The sequence below is a fragment of the Phalacrocorax aristotelis genome, chromosome 3 (assembly GCF_949628215.1).
Source record: "Phalacrocorax aristotelis chromosome 3, bGulAri2.1, whole genome shotgun sequence".
Lineage (NCBI taxonomy): Eukaryota > Metazoa > Chordata > Aves > Suliformes > Phalacrocoracidae > Phalacrocorax > Phalacrocorax aristotelis.
In genome coordinates, this window is record NC_134278.1 from 80,546,800 (window position 1) to 80,567,509 (window position 20,710).

Here is a 20,710-nt window from a genome sequence, read left to right on the forward strand (position 1 = left end):
AATGCTGCCATGTCTGCTCAGTGTCCTGCTGCTGCCTGTAGTTTTCTGTTTTTGAATGTTATCTTCAGTTTTACTGCCCAGTCCATTTTTATGTTCCATTTCTTTACTAAAATGTCTTACTACTGATGTAAACTTCTATGAGGTAGTGCTGCCCCATGCTACAGTGCATGTTCCAGTGGAGTGTTTGTGAGAGCTTTGAAACAAAAATCACCAAGTTCCTACTATGCAATCTTGTACTTCCAGTTTTTGGACTTGTTAATGCAGGAACATGACTTGAAGGGTTTATCAAAGTGTATGTTCTCTTGAATTTGACTGCCAGTGTTAAAGCAGTTTGTAATGGCTTTCTTGATTTCTCACTATAGTGCAAAGGAATATAATAGACTGCACATGTGTGCATACGCATACACATGCATGTGCAGGTGATATGAGACAGTGGAGTGTAAACATGTTTTACTTTAATGTGTCCTTCCTGGGGGTAGAGGGAAGATATAATTAAAGGTCAAAGTGAAACATTAATAGTGTTAGATAAATTTTACCCTGTTTAAATTCAAACCCAATAAGAACTTTATACAATCTTTTGGACAAAGCCTGCAACGTTCTAATCTCTGCAAATCCACTCTGTACTGTTCGCTGCTCTTCTTATTAATCAGTTCTACAGAGCTGTACTCTTCTCAATACTGTTACACACACTGCATTTTTATTCTTCAGCTTGGCCTTTTCTATATTTTTGCTTCTCTTACATTCAATTACACACAGCCTAGTTTTCAGAATAGGGTACTATCGGTGGCTGCGTTTAAGCAACAGCCTATTATGTCATCTTGCTTCATATATTTTACTCTGATCTTTTTTAGGATGAAGCTCATTTGAGAAATCTTTCCTCTGCCTTTGGGGAGAAATTATTTGCCGCCTTCTGCAGGGTCTGAAATTTGCCTTCTCAATGCCTTTGTTATTAAAAGAACAAGAAAACACCCAACTTATTTACATCTTGGATCCTGTTATTCTGCTAAACTGCACTATTGCTGCAGTTTCAGGGGTGCCAAGGTATTCTTTTAATTATTGTTGCTCCATTTATGGCTTTCATAATAGTATTTAGTGTTCCAAATTCAATGTCTACTTTCTTCAGAAGCCTTTTGTATTCTTTGCAATATATGCTTTTGTATTTGAGAAATCCATCTCCCCTCCATATATGTGAGTTTATGACAAGCATTCATGAAACTGGATGCTCTTTGCCTACAAGTTCTCTTTGAAAAAAAAATCCACAGCACAGAGCATATGACATCTGATGAAAGTTTTGGTCACTCTTTAGGGATGGTGCTGGGGATTGAATTTTAGACTTACTCAGAACTGCCACATTTTTTATGTCATCTTCATAATCTCGTTTGAGTTAATTTTTCTGGCTAAGATACAAGGGACTTTTAAACATTTTTTAAATTTTTTGTTTAGCATGAGCCTTCATAAAGCAAGGGTATGTTGTTAAAACCAGAATATATTTATAGTCTTTTATAAATATTTATAAATATATATACTAAGAAAGCATATATACATATACACATTAATTATTTACATTTATCTGTAGGTAGTAAAAACACAATTATCTTCTACATAATTTTGTTGCTTTTATAAGAGTTATTGTTCAGCAACCAATTTTTTTCCCAGGCCTTTTTGTCCACACATTCCATCTATGGCAAAGTGATGGCACTACGTCAGAAAATTGATGACATGATTTCCCTTTTAGTATCAAATTAGATTTTTTTCCCTACTGTCTCCTGGTCCCAAATTTTTTTGAGCTGTGTCTGCCGTGATTTTTCTTCCAGAACGCTTGCTTCATCTTTTGCTTGGAGAACTGGAAGTACATGCCATATTTTGGTTTGGTGATGGAGGCATATGTTGTTGTTGGTCATTTAATATAAATGCCATATACAAATATTTGATGCCTAGGATTCCAGTTAAAGAGAAACTGAAACCTGCATAATCCATGCAATTGGCCAGCTTCTGTATTTAGGGAAAGGTTGTAATGTCTGTATTGTCTTCAGTGGTGTTTCTGCAATGTATGTATATTGAATTATATACTGACACACAGATTTGAAAGCAGCAATAGGTACTAAAAAAGAAAACAAAAATCCCAGCCACGATACTTTAGAAACCTTGTGCTGCAAATACAGAAGAATTTTGCAGATATGATAGCCAAACAAATTCTTAGCTTTTACTAGTATAAAACATAGTAAAAGCTGAAAGTTCATGCCAGTCCTTCAAAATAATTGTCTTTAATTAATATTATTATTGATCATGTAGTAGGAGACAGAGCCTGAGTGATACAAGGATTTCAAGGGAATGCTTTACAGCTTAATTATGTTTCCCTGGGAGATTTAACATAATTCAATTTATTTTCCCTCGTGTTTCATCAATCATTATATGAATAGAAAGGATATCTGAGCGTCATGTCTAAGTGGATTCCTGTAGATTCAAGAACTTTTGACAATATACAGATTAGAGAGAGGAATGGAACACACCTTCTGTGGAGGAATGAACTTTCAGAGTCTCCGAGACGACGATAACACTGTTCTCTATTGTTGGTAAATTTTCTGAGGACAAACTGTTGAGGCATACGGCCTCTGCAAACCCAGTTCTGCTACTAGAAACACACTGAAATTGGGCCAATTAATTCTTTTTAGCTGGCTATTTCTGAGAAAGATTTTATTGTGGAAAACGGAAGATGCACATGCATGTTCTTTTTGTCTTGCAGAGTACTGTTATATTTAGCTTGTTTTCTGTACAATAGTCTATTATTGCCATAATCCACGTCACAGAGCAAGTTATAGGTGGTGTTGAATGTTGCCATTGCTCAGGACCCAGCAGGCTCTTCATCTCCATTTTGGAAGCTGCCAAGTTATTCAGGATATTTATCTCTTTTTATGGCAGGCTTCCAAAGCACCCGCTGAAATGAAATAAGAGATTATTTTTAGGGCAAAATGATCATCATCTGAGATTTTCTTTATATGTAGCATACTGATGTTAACAGACATGTTTTATGTAAGGCAAGTCCTGCATTAACAAAATACATGTACTTTGCTAATACTATTTTGGTAGAAATCATTGCAACTGGTTCTTTCTTACCTGCCTCGGTACGTTCTTAGTGGCTGACAAGCTTGCTGCGTGCGCAGAGGCTGTGAGCAGGCTGGAGGGGTGAAAGCTGTGCCAAACCCAGCCGAGGGTGCACAGGGTGGTGTGACTGCAGCACTGTCACAGGGCAGTGCAGAAGTGTCATTTACCTCCTTCGTGCACCTACTGTGCAGTCTGATTAGCAATGGCAGGAGGAATTGGAGAATGTCTATTGCTAGGGGGTTAGATGAAGGAGCTTTTTAAAAAATATCAAATAAGTCCAGATCTGAGTCAGTGACTTTTACAATGAAAGGTCTGCTCTGTTACTGTTAATGGGCAGGCTTTCGTAATTCTTTGCTATTAGAGTACGAACTCCCTCTTTTCAAAGCCTTCCTGAACCTCTCATTGTCCAGCATTTGTATCCCTCACTTTAGTGAGTGCTAAATAAGAATTATATAAGTATTTCAATAATTCTCACTGGACAGTTAATTAAGCAGCACTGACTCTAAGGAGCAGTCAGCTATTACCTCCTTTTACAGACAAGTGCTTCCACAGACACAAAGGGAAGAGGTCAATTTAAAAAAAAATGATGTGTGGATTAGTAATCTTTCTCCGTAATAAATGACCTAGCTAACAAGCTGAAACAGTGAAATAAAAACTCACCTTTTTTTTTTTTTTTCTTTTTTTTTTGTCCCCTCATTTTTCTGATCCAATCTCTTGTGTTCCTTCAACCTTCTTTTATACAGGAAATTAATTCCCTTTAACTTTTTGGGGGCCTGAATATTTTGAACTAAAGCTCTCCAAATTTGCTTCCCTCAGAAAATCGCGTGGGACAGAGCCCTGACCAATTCTTCGTTCCACATTCTTTTTTAACGGCTTCTGTTTTTTCTCATGTTTGATAGATCCTACCACAAACTTCAGCTAGAGTGAGTGCAGAGGACCATAATACCAGTCTTACACACAGGGTATTTTATTAAGTCCAGCAGTTAAAAATGTACAAAGTTCCTTGTAATAATCCATTCATTCTGTTCTCGCCTGATTCTTGGAGTAAGCCTGCACAATTATTCAAATCCCAGCTTTTAGCTACAGCATACACCTCGCCATGAGGCTATGCCTCTGTAATCTTGCTTTGGTCTTGCATGTCAAATGGAATTAACTCCCATAAGAAATGTATGCGAAGACAACCCAAAGTGTCTAATCCTACTGCTGTCTTAAATTTCTGAAACTCAGACCTGTCATCTTTTTCTATAGCTTTGTTGAAGTTCTCACTTATGCTTCAGTCCATCCAAAGATGAAGTTTAGGGAAATTTGCATTTTTATATATTTTTCAGTTGTGCACTCCTGTGGCCTTTTCACATGTTCCCTTTGTAGAAGTATATTTTTTTTTTGCGCTCAAGTCCTGTTTTATACTCAGAGGAATGCCTGATGGAGGTGGATTCAGTTGCTTTTACCTGGCAGTATACAAGTTTAAGCATACAGAGCACTGTGCTCCTTGACGATGCTCATGCCGCATGGGTGTGTGGAAATAATGATATCATTATGACTATACCTTAACGGCTCAGCCTAGCTAATCACAAAACCTAATTCTGACTCGATTAAATCTCAAATAGCATTGCTGCTTTCTTCATGAATAAAGTGCTCGCTGAAATTAGCTTTGCTTAGTGTAACTACACTGTTTGTGTGTTGTACTAGAAGTAGATTAGCTTTCAAAGCAGCCTTTCCGATGTGTCTGTCTTCTGCTTCTGCTGTTCTCTAGGGGGCATGCTTTCAAATTTCAACTAAAAAATGCCTACATTTTAAATAATGAAAGGAGGAAAAAGCAAAGCATTATCAGAGAGAAACTTAATTTTCCACTTATTCAATCAAATATCAACCAGATCTGATTAGGGGTGGCCAATTTTAGATGAACCAGGCAAAATACATTTACATAGGTAGTCCAGTTTCAACATAATTTCAGTAAAAAGCAATTACAAAATTATAGTCAGATAGAAAGCTGGTTCTTCTAGTTGTCTTGGCTAAGTGAGGTTGGAAGGGTAAAACTGTAACTTATTGTAGTGGATATTTAATAAGTGGTAAGCCACAGCACTCTCCACTTGAAAGTTAATTAAGGCCGTAGAATGACCATACTTGTACAGCAAATATGTTAATGGGTTAGCCATGGTAACTGTCACAACAAAGCCCAGCAAAAAATAATGGCTTTATGCATCGTTTTTGCAGATAGTTACATCTTGTAAAAAATGCTGTTGTATTTCATTTTGCTCTGTTTTGTTTTCACAATTTTGGGAAATAGTGTAGTAGCTTTTAATTTGGGAACTGCTTAATGTCACTAAGCCTCTGAGACTGGAATACTGAGGTGCAGAAAAAGGTTAAAATATTTGCTATGTCCTGGCACCGTATAAACGTCAATAAATAGTGCACGTCACCAAGACTTTCTCCTTATATAGTATATTTAGGCGGGCTGTGTGGCTTTTAGGGAGTACAATTCAGCTCAAAAAGCTTGAGTATTTAATGTATGAATGTAATTGCTGCATTATTTTTATTGCTGTTGAATAGTGAACTCAGTGGCAAACAGGCTATCAATTGACTGTTCTACTTTAAGTGGATTAAATCTTAAATTTTCTTCCAAGAAGTCTCCTCATTCAGAGTATGGTCAATTCTGGCCTTTAGGGTTGATTTACATGCTCAGTTCCCATGAATTTTGAACTACTTTAGCAGTCTGTGTGAGGATGAGGCAGGGGAGCATTTTGGTTTGGGATTTCCTGCTCCCCTCCCCAGCTCTGTAGCCCTTATTTCAAGAAGCTTGAAAAGCTTCACACTGGAAATTACTAAAATATTTTCTGTGGGGCATTCACTAAAATACTTGGTACGTCTCTCTTTCTTGTTATTAAACTGATCAGGACAACCCTCAGAATTTATAAATGGATATAAATCCACTGAAGTCAGATAGTGAGGGTTTTGCTTCCTTGTATCTACTAGTCTAAAAACATAGGATGAAATTAATATATGGAGTACTGCTGCAGCAACATCGTGTAGTCAGTAAAGGAAATTTTGAAAGGTATTTTTCAGCCTCTTTCCTGTTATGTTTCCTTAATATATTCCTTGATTACTTACACCATTACAGTGAGAAATCTGTTGAATTTTGCAGCACGTTCTATTACTGTAAGGAATTTATACATATTTACCCATAGAAATTAATTCTGTGCCGAAACATAGCATACATTCTCTTGATACAGCTTTCACTATTAATCAGCTGCTGCTTTGCTCATACTTCCTAGGAAGAATAAACACCTTGCCTTTTTCCAACTAAGGAGCTCCTTTTCCCCAGGAGACATTCATATCGTTGTCCCTGGCTCTAGTCAGGAAAAGAACATGGAAATCTATCAGTAGAACTTGTTGAATTGTGGGGTTTTTTTATGATGAAATATTTTCCATCAGAAAACTCTGTTTTGTTGAAATTGAACCTCTCTCTAGGAACAGGTTGGATTTTAACAATATTTTTAAGAAAAGCTTGCAATAACATAAAAATAAAAAGATTTTGAGAATGACAGTCTGTTAATTTTCTCTGCTTTTGGAAGGCCTGGCTGTTTCTCCCAGCAATAGATCCTCTCCCTGCAGCCATCACAGGCCCAGCTGAGCAAGCAGCAAGGAGGCTTGTCCCTAACTGTGTATCTCTGGCAAGGCCTGGGACAAGTCTGTCAACTTTTAGTCTTCTGGTGATCTCCTCACTGCTATGCTGATGTCGGACACCTTGCCATGAAGTTAGAAACAATGGGAGATGTGATTTTAAAACTTTGCTGTCATGGACTGTGGCAAAGGCCACCTTTGCAGTCTAGGGACAGCTGAAGAAAAATGATAACTTGTGAAGGGTTAACAGAAAATGAAAACTACCCTTCTAACTGCAGTACATGGAGAAATGTGATCAGGTTGGCAAATGATGGTACGTGTAAGTGGATGGCCCGTTAGGGGTAACTAAGAAACCTGGCTAATAGGAAAGGATCTTAAGGGAATATGTAATTATGAAGGTTGAATTAAGTGAGGGAAGAATAAAACTGTGTTTGGACAGTAGAAATGATAGCAAGGCAGAAGGGAGAAAGAGCAGTGCATGTTTCAAGCAGCTGAAGAAAAAACAGAAAAAGAATGGTAGGGAGAGGTGGGAATATTTCCAGGTCGTCATGTCAGTGCAAGTGAGTAAAACGAGGCCTAGCTGTTACACTCCAAGAAATGAGGCTGTTGTCAGCTTTGCTCAGTTAATGAGTGATAGATACCGTGTGAAATCAGAAGTTGGACTTGAAACAAAACTGCTTTTGTAGAAGCAGTTTTGAGGCACAGCATTACACACAACAGTGCGGCGTATGGGGTGAATGGCAATTACACATGATGAATTCCTGGCCAAGAAAGAGCAGTAGTAAAAATGTAGAAATCTTATTTGAAATGGGAGAGTGATGCCTCTTTGCAAAAAGTTTCGGTGGTTTGGGGGTCCCTGACTGACAAATGGGAGCTGTTGAAGTGTATGGTAGCCCTTGCTGTTTGTCCAACTCCTAGCTATCCACCTATTGGGGTGCTCAGCTCAGCATTGTTGGTACCCCAAAACAATGTTGCTTTCTCTTAATATACAGCACTTCAACCCCTGAAACTCAGAAGTTGAGTCATCCCTGCATCAAGGCTGAAAGGAGTGAGGCAGAGAGCTGGGTGCAGTTGTATCCCGTTGTCCCGATCCTATTCAGTCTTGGGTAAATTTCCTGTTCTTCAAGCATTCCCTGGCTAACACAGCTTTTCAGATAGTGAACAAATTGTTCAAGACCCCATGTGACATGGGCCATGGGAGACAGGAACCTTGTTAGCCAAACCCGGCTGTCTGTGAAGACCATAACTTTGTTTCTCCTCCGAGATTGCTCGCAAGTGCTGCAGAAATTTCACATTCTTTCCTTTCTTCCAAGTTGCTCTTCTAATACAGGTGTCCCAGGCCTGTTATTGATCTTACTCAACAGTTAGCTGAAATCATGGGCACAGGCACAAAATGTTATGGGCTGTAGTTTCATTACTATGTCAATACTGCCTATACCCTTGGATCACCTCCTTCTCTGATATTGTGTCTTGGTGAAGCTGAGGCATACCTGAAAAGTAGCTGACTTGAGATTAATGTGGTCAAAGCACCTTTGATGCAGGTTCATGAGCAGAAGTGTTTGATAAACTTGGATGCACCATCTCAGCTAAAGACCTTTGCGCAGTGATCAGTGGGTTGCTGTGTTATCTTTTGCAGCTAGAATATCTGCTTCTCGGTTCAGCTTGCAAAACAATTACACCGTGCCCTATCAAAAAATATCCTCCAATATGTGAGTAAGCTAAGTGACTGCATTTGCAAAAATGTGGACAGAAAGCGATTCTTTGCAGCCCTTAGTTTACATCAGACATAAACGTAGATGGGTGAATAAAATTGTTGCAAACATTGAAGTTCTTCCTTCATCACCCTTTGAAAGTTTATGTCACATACTTTATAAAGTCTCAGTGTTCAGACAAATTGCTCTCTCTGTACGATATTGGGTAAGGATACCATATAGTTCCCCCCATGTGAGTGTCTCTTGTCTAACCAAAAGCTGTTTGGAGGAGGCGATGCCTCTTAATGCATGCTCCAAGACCAGTGTCCCACTTTTGCCTGAGACCTTGAGATGCCAGTGAAATACAGGTAATGATTGCAGCCATGCATGAATGATTCAGTTCTGATTTTTTGAAAAAGGTGTTTCATTTTACTATCTCATTCAAGAGCAAGGAAGCAAAAATGGGCCAGTTTAAGGAAATGAAGCATAATCATGGACCTTAAACACCTTAGCACTGAGCCCATTGCTGACAGAGGTTTGAATAAGCTTCATACTTTCTCAAGAGGTATCCAAGGGCTGCTGCAGGGACGGGAGAGCCTGATACCTTGATCAAAGTTGTGTTTTGGTCTCAGATGACTTGGGGATTCTTCTGGAAGTTTAGTGTTTTAGAAATGTGTAATGTGACTGTTTTGTTAACCCAGATAGTCTACATATAACTATTGATTCAGTGATTCCACTTTATTTTAAGCTGGAAGATATAAGGCCAGTGTGTCACACTGGAAAATATGTATTGAAATATATATGGAAAAATATATCCAGTCTTCCTAAAGAATAATTTTAAAATAATCCATTATCTTGTTTTCGAAGAATTCACCCTGCAGGACAAGCCCCAGGTTGTTCTGAAGGACAGAATGCATCCTGAGTAACAGCTTGAATGAGAACTACAAAACAATTTCCCTAGGGCTAATAATTTAGACAATTGAATTTTATACTCCATAAATATGTCAGATGTCCTAGACAAGTGGTAATTTCTCTGTTGTCTTCTTTTTGCTGACTGCATCCCTCTTGGTCCTTACAGAAAGACCTCTGAAGATTGTGGCTGAGGAATGGAAAGGTGCAGGGAACTTGGGCAATAACATTTTTGTAATACTATCTACCGAAAGAGGAAAATGGTTGTCTTTGCAGCTATCATGCTCTCATGCATTCTGTGCCTTCACCTCTGGCTGACAATTTTTAGATCAGTGTTTTGTGGTGTTTTCCTGTGTGTTGAAACTTTTTCAGCAGTGTTAAGTCACCTCATTTTTTGTACTTTCGCCACAGCCTCCCCCCGCCCCCTATGAATCAGCTACAGAGCTGCAGATTTATTCTGCCCATAATCAGTTTCTGAGTCAGTTTGGGTGACCTTGATTCCAGCTGCAATTTTGTGACTTCTGTGTCACCGCTTCACTTTTCTTTGTGTTTCCCTTCTCACCCTTTCTCTGCCTTGCCTGTTCAAGACTATAAGTGTCTACCTTTCCCTAGGATTTTTCCATACAGGATATAGCCTGGGGTATTATTGTTTAATATGCTAATAAATGTGTGTATAAGTGTGAAAGTGTGTGTGTCTACAGTAGCAGAAATATCCCAAATCCTTTCTAGGCATGTCAGAAGTCAGCCCTTTGCTTGAAACTGCTTACATTTACAGAGTCTGCTCCTGCAGTACAGCACGTTGTGCTGACTCCTGGTCTTGATTGGAGAGCTCTAACCACGCCCGTAGGTTTCTCTGTGCCATCCTTTCGGAAAAGTAGTTGCTGGATGCACAGTAGTACAGAAGAACAATACAAAGCGGCAAATGTGGTTGGTTTGGTTTTTGTTTTTAATTTTTTTGGGAAGAAAAACCCACCAAAAACCAGCAAAGCAAAACAAAAATTCCAACATCTGTCCATATGCATTGTTTATTCTCACGGTGTTGCCTGCTTGTTTTCGTTTTACCTAGGTTGTTTGCTTAAAAAGGCCCTCACAAACTTTTGCTTTGATTCCAAGTTGGCTCATTTAGTGCAACTCTCTAAAGCTTGCCTTTTATCATATATTGCTTTCTTGATTGTTTAAACTCTCAGTGCTCCAGTATCTAAATGTATGAGCATGGTCTTAAGATGATGGTCTCACTTTCAAATGGGAGTATCAAAAACACTTAGCAATGTGCTTCCAAAGCTTGCAAAGTGATTTTTAAATCCTGTGATAGAAGCTATCTATTATAATCGTGCCAAGTACTATTATTAACGTCTTCAGCCTCTCCATTCTGTTTTTGCTCAAGCCATGCCCAAGAACAATTAGCTGTTTGTTTGACCCACATTATAACATCAGCTCTCCATTATGATAACAGTGGACTGACTAAGAACAACACATAATCTTCAGATTTAATGGGGCAGAAGACTGCAAAGGGCCAAACCCATCTTGATAAAATGCCCTTCAGTCAGCAACTCTGTGCAGAGGTGGATCTGGCACAATGTGATTTCTATTGCTGTATCTAATTATTACATGAACATATAGGACAAACATCAACGACATTGCAGCAGATTAGTCATAAACTCTTGCTGAAGGCAGCAAATACTTGGGGGGGGACTCAGCATCACCGTCTCTGTCTTTAGGGGAGCCAAAATGATTTTGTCCTGTCTGTTGGTGTGCATGCAAATGAGAAATGAAGAATTTGAGGAAGAGGGAACATGTATGCACACACTTCTCACCTGCTATGCTGTTCTTCATTAAAATTATGTATGCAGAGACTGTTGCTTTTAGTGGTCATTGGTAGCTGACCAGTATAGCACCACATCAGTGGATGGACACGATACTGAGGACAACATGGTGCGTGGTATATACTAATTTTCGGGGTAGAACTGTTGGTATGAAACACTGTAGATGGAATTGCCTCTTGTCTTATCTAAACCGTGTTTGTAAAACATAACCTGCGAATACATTGCATTCTGAGATCCTGTGGCTTAAAATATATATATTGGTCCGAAAAATGGCATCACATTATCTGTTTTATGCTTCTACTGAATGCAGAACACATCCTGCTAAGAAACAAAAAGGAGATGCATTTATTTTCAGGCATAGGACTTTGCAACCACTTGGGAAGAATATTCTTGATTGAGAACCAAAACATTCCATGATGCTTAACAAACCTGCAAATTGAAAAATCAACATCTGCCCTGTGTAGCAACATAGCAGAAGAAAGACCTATAGCCTGAAAAATTCAAAATATTCCTTAAATTATATTTCTGCACATTTTCAAAATTACTACTCTCTGAATCAAAAGTCTCTAGCTGTTTTTATCTGAGAGCATATGTTGTGTTGATAGACAATATCTCAGCCTGTAGTTGTACATGAAAAGCCCTGCTGCATAACATAATGGACAGTCCTTTGAATGCGAAGCTGCATCTCAGTGAATGCTCCTATAACAATATTTTAAAATAAATGATATGCATCATTAAATCGCTGAGGACAACTAACTCAATTGTAGAAAACCCACAACTCCTGCAATCGCACTTACAGTTCTTATTTGAATCTTTTAGTTTTCGCCTGGGCAGCCAATGGAAGCGAGCAAAGCGCAGCCCGCATTCAAACAGATGAAGGCACTGCTCTAAAAGAAACGGAGAGAAACCTGTGATTATGTAGTTACCGTAATGCTGGCTGCTCACTTAATGTCTGCATGGGATTTTTTTTGCTGTTTCCCTTATTTACATATCACAGACATGTCTTTATAAAGTTACTTTAAATAATTTATTAGATTGATCTTTTCAAAATTCTGCTCAGGCTAGGTGTCATTAGGAAAAGTTATTTAAACTTATTTAAAGGTTTGTGCCTGAGTAGGGCATTTACCTGCCTCACTGCTGATATTCTAAAAATACCTCCATGTCCATACTATTATCCATTCTTCACGTCCAATTGCTCTGTTATGGTAATAGTCAGAAGCACACCATGTAGTAATTACTTACAGCTGACTTAAGAAAAGAATATTCAACTCCCCCACTGTTCCACTAGAAGGTCTTTATGCACTATTAACTCATTCCTGTTTATTAATACTCTACTGGTAATTCTGGCTGCTGCTTTTTAGGTTTGTAATAGGAGGACTATTAAACAGCAATTATTGACCATATGGGTTAGTGAATATTTGTGGTGGTTGTTGGGTGGATGTTTTGTTAGGGTTTTTTTTAAGCTGTTTTTAAGGAGCCACATCACAATATAGCGGTGCAACTTTACATCTGCCTGGGATTAACAGCTTTGGCAGCATTCCCCACCTAGAAAATGTAAATTCTATATTTCAGATATATCAGCTGAAGCTGTGAAAATAGAGAACAATTTAAAAAACATGAAAACATTGTGCCAGACAAAGTGAAAATCTTTGTCGTCTTCCCCCCCCCCCCCCCCGCCCTTTTCCCCAGCACTGTATGGTTTGATCTTCTTTCTTGTCCATCCATCTTTCTGTTTCTCTTCTTTGGGCATTTTTTTTTCAGTTTTCTTGTCCTAGAATTTAGAAATGGTCAAGTGTAAATTTCAAACTAACAAAACTTCTAGAAAAGTGTGAAGTATTGCGCTTTTAAGAACTAGAAATCTGCTTTCCTCAGTAAGCTTGCCTAGTGAGAAGGTTCAGGAGAGACAAAATTACAGCAATTATCTCTCAAATAGCTGGGCTGAAAAAAGGTGTCTTCCCCCTCCACCCCCACCCCCCTCCCCCCTTCATCTCCTGCTTTTTTTTTTCTCTCTGTCTATTCCTTCCCCCCCACCCCCGCCCCGCGCCTTCTTAAAATCTAACTGTAGTTCCTGCCTGAGGCAGCAGCAATAGCTGTCACTCGTGCAGGTTTGTAGTGATGACTCCTCTTTCCACTGCTCTGCACTGGGAAGGCCAAATCACAGGCCAAAACAGCTTGCAGTTTTGGCATCTTCTTTCATCGTGGTGGGAAAATAAACCAACTGAAAGATGGGAGGGGAAAAAGCGTTGCTATAAAGAGAGCTAAGTGGAAGGAGAATGCAAGACTTCAGTAAGGAAAGAAGGTGGAGCAGCAATGAGAAAGTGTAAACAGAAGTGTAAGATGTGGTATATGAGAAGAAGCGTGAATTCTAGAAAAAAGTCAGTGCATCTTGGCTGCAGAGGGCAGAATGTGAGGCTGCCATTCCAGGCCCTGTTATTGCTTTTCTCCTTGTGCCTTAAGAGGCAATTCTAACAGCAAGAAACAGCGTGGCTTTGGAAGCGTTTGGAAGCTGGTGAATTCTGCAGGACATAAAAAGTTCTAACCAAAAATTATTTGGTAGGGGAGTTGATTTTCAATACAAAAGCACTGTGCTACAAGCTAGTATTTTTCAAAGTATGTTCTCATTTCTAAATTGTGTTTGGGATTGTCTCTAACACCACTGAAGAAAAGTCAAACTTTCAAAACCAGTTGCTTGTGTTTGCCACAAGAATGTTCTTAACCCTTTAATACTATTTTTACACTCTCGTAGTTCTCCTGCTTGCGTGTGTTTGTCTTGGATTATGAGTCTCAGCTGTGTCAGTGTGGTCTTCTGAGCTGATGACCAGTAACAAGTCCATTTAGACATAATTGTGGGCACAGTTGTTTCTGATGATCATTGCACCATTCAAAAATCTTGGCAATACTAAAATAACTAACATCAAAAGTAATTAGTTTGGAATTTCAAAACTGCTACTTTATTGCTAACAAAACACACTGTTTCTTTTTATTTTTCTTTCTTTTCCTTTTTTTTTTCTTTCAAGTTGAAATGCTTTCTCGGTCTAAGAAAACAAATTAGAAAAGATGGTTAGGTATGATGTCATCATGCAAGTAGTTTCTAACTTGGTTCCAGTATTGACAAGTTGTGTTCTCATAATTTACTGCTTGGCCTGTCGAGATACAGAGGTCTTTAGTGCAGTCACATATATATCAGGCTTACGCAGGCACAGAGGTGTGCTAACATCGTACTAGAAATAATTACGTAACAACAACAACAACAAAATCTGCCCAGCTTCTGGGCTGTTAAAACCAAAATAGAGGTTCTATTCTGTTCACACCTATCATATCAGAATGCCAAACCCTTATTCCTTCTAAAAATAAACATCACATCGTGCAGGTTTTTTGTCCTATATTGCTGCCTGAGTTTTCGTTATAAAATTCGCATGTGGTGTATTACACCAAAAGTGTTCTGTCCTTCAACAATTATTGCTTGGAAGGTGTGTATTTTTTCATAAAAGCCAATGCACCTCAGCGTGATGGCTTTTAGGTCCTGAACGTTGCAGATACTTTTTTTTGTCCCAGATGGCAAAGCTGAGGAAGAACTGAAGGGATGTGCCCTTGGTGGAGAAGCACGGGACTGGTGTAGGTGGGAGGTCCTTGCTCATAGACTTTATCTTGCCTGAAATAGTTGCATGACACTGGTAGGAGTCTGTTGAGAGACATTAGGCAAGGGGGCAGAAGGTATAAAAAGGTGACATTGAATTTATTGCTTAGCAATATGGGCTAGTTAATTTTCTTTATGTGCCTGGCATATTTGCCATGCTGCCAGACTTTTTTTCCTGTATAGATTGTTATTTAAAATCCTTGTTCAGGTGGATAGGCACCATTTCAGGTTTGAAATAAATGAATAACTGGGAATCATGAGTGAGATGGCCCCTGATGGACTGCAGGGCTGCAGCGGGTTTCCGAGTATGGACCACATCCAAAATTTATATTAGACTGATGTCAGAGCCATCAGGAGGCTGCCACAGCTGCCGGGCATTGAACATCAGAGATTTGTAAGGGCCTTACCTCTGAATCCCCAAAAGAGAGCTGAGTTTGCATCAGTTAAATAGCTTGAGTCTTTCATCCCTGATTTAAACCTGCCCCAAAATAGTCAATTATATTCTAATATGAGAATGCTCGGAAATTGTATTTTTACAAGATAAAATTCCAGGTTAAAACTGACCATGCTACTGGTATGTAGCTTAGTCAATCTGGTAAATTAGTAGAGCATGATATTCTTAGAGAAAGTGGAGTGTAGAAGAGCAATCCCTGAACATGCTCAAAGAAAAATGTGCGAGTGATTCAGCTCTTCTCGCTATTGCAAGGAAGAGATTAGAGGTGTGCCACTTTGTCAGTTCATCTTCTTAACTCATAATATATTATTTATTACAAGGATTTGGTTTCTTAAGCCTGTCTTCTTTTTTTCTTTTAAGATATCACTGACTATTTGATCTTGAGGGCTTATTTTTTATTATGATTATTATTATTATGTACAGGTATGTGGGGATGGAAGGAATTTAGGCTACAACAAACCCCAAGCTTTTTAACATATGGAGTATCAGTGTTTTCATCTTGTTTTGTCACTTCTTACACGTCGTGCTGATGGTGTGATTGTGGTTGGTTCGAGTACATCTGGGGTACCCTGTAGCCTTGCTTTCCAGGGGCTTTCTGACTCTGTTAAAATTTGTTTCTCCCTTTTCTGGTATAACCAAGCATTAACTCTCAGGGTGAGATGTAAACTGATATGCCATCTGTATATTAAATGATTATGTCTCACCTTAAAAACCCAGTGTTAGCCAGGCTTGTTGCACTGCAAACCCCGCCTCTCACGGCCCCAGCGCCGCCCCGCCTGTATCTCTCACACATATGCGTGTACACACATACACACGTGTGTGCACAGCTCTGGGATATAGCTTTTTTCTTGAGGGCACCATGCAGCCCCAGTGAAGGTTGTGGGACGCTCTGGGATTGTGTTTGCACTTGTGAGCACGTGGATGCTGTGTCTCAGAGCACCAAGCAGCTCCTATTTTTGTGTCTGAAGTAAGCTGTGTGAACAAGGAGCAGGAGGTGAAAATGGACCAAACAGCTACAGAATACTTTCAATGCTTTTTTTGAAACCTGCAGAAAGCAGCTATGCATATTCCACCAGAAAATGGTTTTGATATTAAAAGAAAAGAAAAAAAAAGAGAAAAAAAATCATGGGGTGTTTCATGTTATGACTGAGCTCACATATCAGGAGTGTGTCTGAGGGAGGAAGAGCAACGGAGCACATTTCCCACAGAAGCGTGTGCAAGAGGAAACCCCGGTGGCTGGGGCAGGGTGGGAGAATTTGGTAGAACTGCTTTGCAGAGCAGCAGGCTTTGTGTTGCCGGGGGTGTGACTGCAGGTGTTACATCAGCTACTCAAACTGCAGATGCACAATGACTTCTCATGCAGTAGCATACTTACAGGAATGAGGATAATATCAGACCTATTGGATAATTAAAGAATTTAATTTTCTATGGCTAAAACTCTTGGAAAAGGAAGTGGCCTGTTAAAATGCTGATTTTCCCATCCCTCATCTAATATCCAAAAAACATTTTACAGGAAAGTGGGAACTCCTAGTGACTTCCAGCAGAAGGTAGCTACTGTTGAATCACTTGGTCTTCGTTAGCAGTTTTCTTTTGGGGAGGCAGCGCTGCTTTGCACTTCTGCCCTCTGACACAGCATTTGTTCTTGTTCCTCAACATGGTCAGTGGGGTTGAGAGTGAGCAGCATGGGGTCTGCTGAAGGAAAAGCAGAGGAGACAGTCACTTCAAACTGGGACATATGGTGGTTCTACTGTGATGCTCATACAGCCTGTTAGCTAAACTGCTTTAGACACCTTGAATTCATTTGACAGGGTTTGAATGTTAACACATGTTTTGTTAAAAGAAAAAAAAAAAGATCTTAGCACAAACCAGCCCCTTTTTGTAAAAAAAAAAAAAAAGAGTAAAATTTGTGATAAGACCTGTTTTGCTTTTTAAAAAAAAACCACCAACCCAGCCCCCCAAACTTACTAGCCAGTAAACCAATGAAAATATTAACATTTAACATTATTCAGGTATCTTAATGGGGGGCAGGTGCATTCCTGACATAGCTGGTGTTATAGGGTAGATTTGTGCATTTGTCAAATGTTTAGAAGCAGCCTTTCATTTTAAAGGAAAGGAAGCCTTGTGGAAAAAGTGACTTGTAAGGGCTAAAATAAAAAAAATAAGCAAATTAGACAGGAATAAACTTGCTGTGTGGTTGGCAATGTGAGAGCAAAACTGTCATGACTTTGTTCACTTCCCAAAAAGGTAATCTGAGTATGTTTAATTAAAGGAATTGGACTGTCTCATCACCTGAGTTAGACATAAGAAGTTACTAAGAATAATAAATGACAATGTAGCAATGTGACATATCCCCATTTTTTTCTCTTTTTGCCCCTCTCTCACCAGACTTGATGAGAACAGAAGAAGGAACAGATGGTGGCACCATCCTGTCTCAGCACCAGATACTGCCCTGGAGTTGTATATGGTGCAAAAAGCACCCCCGTGTGGAGAAGCAGATAGCGCTTCTGCAAAGTGTAAGTGTCTGCTCTGTTACATTCCTTTGAGAATAAACCCCATGACGATAACAACAAATAACCCCCCCATGTCTTTCTTAACTGGAATTTTCAAATTCCTTCCTAAACGTTGTTTTGAGATGAGAGAGGAGTATCTGCTTTATGACTTGCTATGGCCATTTGAGATCTGCACTTCCTTCCCTGTCTGCTGTTCCACCCTTTTGTCCTTCCTTGCACTGACTGAAACATCTTGGGTTCATTTTTCATAAGTTTTGATAAATCTTTCATAATAGATTTTGGGTTTTGCAGCTTAACGATATCGAACTCTTCCTAAGATTTATTGTCAGTTTCACTTGACCTGGGGGTTAGAACTTACAACGTTTGATGGAATTTGTTGCAGAATCAGGGAATGTTGTGAAAGTTGCTATTTTTGGTTTCTTTTTTGCCTTATCAAGAAACTATAGCTTTTAAAAAATGAAATGATAAATAATGTTTTCTTGGATATTCAAAATATGATGAGTGTGTGTGTTTCATGACCTTTGGTTTCTGGACAACCTGATTTGTACTATTGCCGATAAAAAGATGCAAAGACATCCAAGGTTTTCAGCTTTTAGAGTTCCTTAAAAAAAACAACCTCCCACTGAAGGTGTAGACTGCCACAATGGGAATTTAAGCCTCCTGGTAATCAGCTTCCTATTCATAGTTACCTTTTACAGACCCTGTTGAAGGGTTCACAGACCCTTCCAGCCTTTCTGGAAACACTGCTCTGTACAACCACATGTGGTTGCAAAGAGGGCAATTGCTGTATTGGAGCTGGTGCGGACCAAATGTTTATAGGAGATAGGACTGGTGTTGGCCCAGGGTCTTTTTGTAAAATACAGACTGGCTTGCCGGCTTCCTGCTGCAAGTTCCTGTTGCACACAGCAGAGGACTTTGGCTGTCCTACTGCTCTAGCTAACTGGAAGAGGCAGCCCCATAGAAGAGTATAGAAGAGGTGCAGCCTCACAAATGGTATTCATGCAAATGGGTCCAAAAACAAATTAAGTTTAGCAAAGAAAAGAAGTTTCATCAGTTAATGCAATAAAGCAGAGTCCTGGAGCAAGTCAATAATACTCAATTGACAGCCAGTCAATATTTGTACTGGATTAACTTTTCAAGGAATGTGGAGATTTCGGGGGGGTTTATGTAAACACTGTAAATAGGTTGGGACACTAAAGTATGTTTACAAATACCGCATGTCAGGTTGGATTAGAGTCACTTCCGGGGAGCGGGATTTTTCCTACCACAAAAGAGACTTTTACATCTTGTGAAACGAACACAGAGGTAAATTTTTTGTTTGTCAAATATATTCAAAAATGTAGCTGGGCAGATCTTATGGCAATGCTGCACAGAACGCTTCAAAGAACAACTTGTCTCAGGCCAGATTCGCTCATATTCTATATTTTAGATGGCACCATGGCTGCAACTTGATTAACATGAATGCTGTATGAATTGATTTAAATTTTCAGATTACTGTAATGGGAAAAGCTAGTAAGAAATATGCTTGTGGTACTTCCTCCTTGCTGAAGGATCAGGCAATATGCGTAGAGAAGACTGAAATGAGACCAAAATCTGCTAGTTCCTAACATCCGTAGCACTGTAACACTGGGCTCTATCCATTTGCTTACAAGTCTTGCAGCTTTTCAGTGGCATGCCTAGCACCCACTTCTAGCCAATATAAAAAATGATTTACTGTTTCCAAAACTGGAATCAAAGTGGACAAATATTTCACATAGAAAGTACAGTTATTTACCCTAGAGTGGCTGTTTTTTCAAGATCATGTCCACAAATTTCCTTGACTTGCTTCCTTATTAAAAGGCTCTTGAATAATTTCAAGATTCCCAGTTTTCCAGAAGTTACTGAGAGCGGTTTGGCCTGTCCTGCCTGTCCCCCAGGCATGGAAACAAGGGCAGGCAGAAGGTGCGCTGCCTAGGTGGGCAAAATAGCCCAAGCAATTCTGGTCTCATGTATGTGAGGCACATGCATAGCACTGTTGAAATCCACACAGGTAACACATCACTAAGGACCTCCCTTGCTGGAAAGTAGATAAGTGCATTTTATTCCTTTTATTTCTCCTGCCTTTTCTTTTTTCTGTTACAAAAGGTAATTAGGCCATAAACAGAGGTCTGACAACTAATTTTAGCTGAAGCAAAATTAATAACATAAGCAACAGATAATTTCAGCTGAGCAAAATTAAAAAAGATATATTTTAATGACATTTTAAAAACACAAAATCTAATTTTTTTCTTTCTGAACTTATCATACCTACCTATTTTGATATATGTGGAGAGGCTCACTCATTTAGTAAACAAATGTTCTACTTCTGTATACTTCCTGCCTCAACAGCAGGCCTTGCTGGTCTTAGCCTGCGCTACAAAGTTGCTTTTCATTTCCTCTGTCTTGTTCTCTGGTTCCTTTCAAAGAAGAAACGATCTGAGGGAGAAGACATTGCTTTTCTTACTCCTAAATTTTCATTGACATTAATAGGAGTCAGGTGGCCAAATCCCCGCACACAGCTTTGAAAATTTAACTTTTTCTTTCTGGGCAGATTCTTACATTGCTGGAGTTGTGAATCCTCTGAAAAGATATTAAATATGCAACCATACCATGTCAGCAGTGCCCTGAGAGTTTATCTACAAAATTATCATCTACCTTCCAAATCTATAACCCTAAAATATTTATTGGTTAAAAGCTAGTGCATAGAGATTAAGACAGCACAGCAGCAGATTACCCTACTCAAATAAAAAGACTATTAACAGAGCTGCTCCCAGTCCTGAAGATGTTGGTTTGAAATACAGATGTCTTAAGTGAAGTGCTATGTATGTCTCTTTTTTTGAATGCATTTTTGAATGCATTTAAATAAATTACCAAATAGAAAGAAAGCAGAGAAAACCCCCACACATCTCAGATAGTAAATTTCCATTTATAATAAAAATATTTTA

The 20,710-nt window shown here is 39.1% G+C and overlaps 1 long non-coding RNA gene across 1 annotated transcript in view; it reads left to right on the plus strand.

The window, feature by feature from the left end:
* Positions 1-860: 860 nt before the first annotated feature.
* Positions 861-20,710, plus strand: part of LOC142055786 (uncharacterized) — a 117,791-nt gene continuing 97,941 nt past the window's right edge. Inside the window, exons 1-2 of the long non-coding RNA XR_012660050.1 lie at positions 861-1,041; positions 17,623-17,750. This is a non-coding gene — a long non-coding RNA (uncharacterized LOC142055786). The remainder of the gene's footprint in view (positions 1,042-17,622; positions 17,751-20,710) is intronic.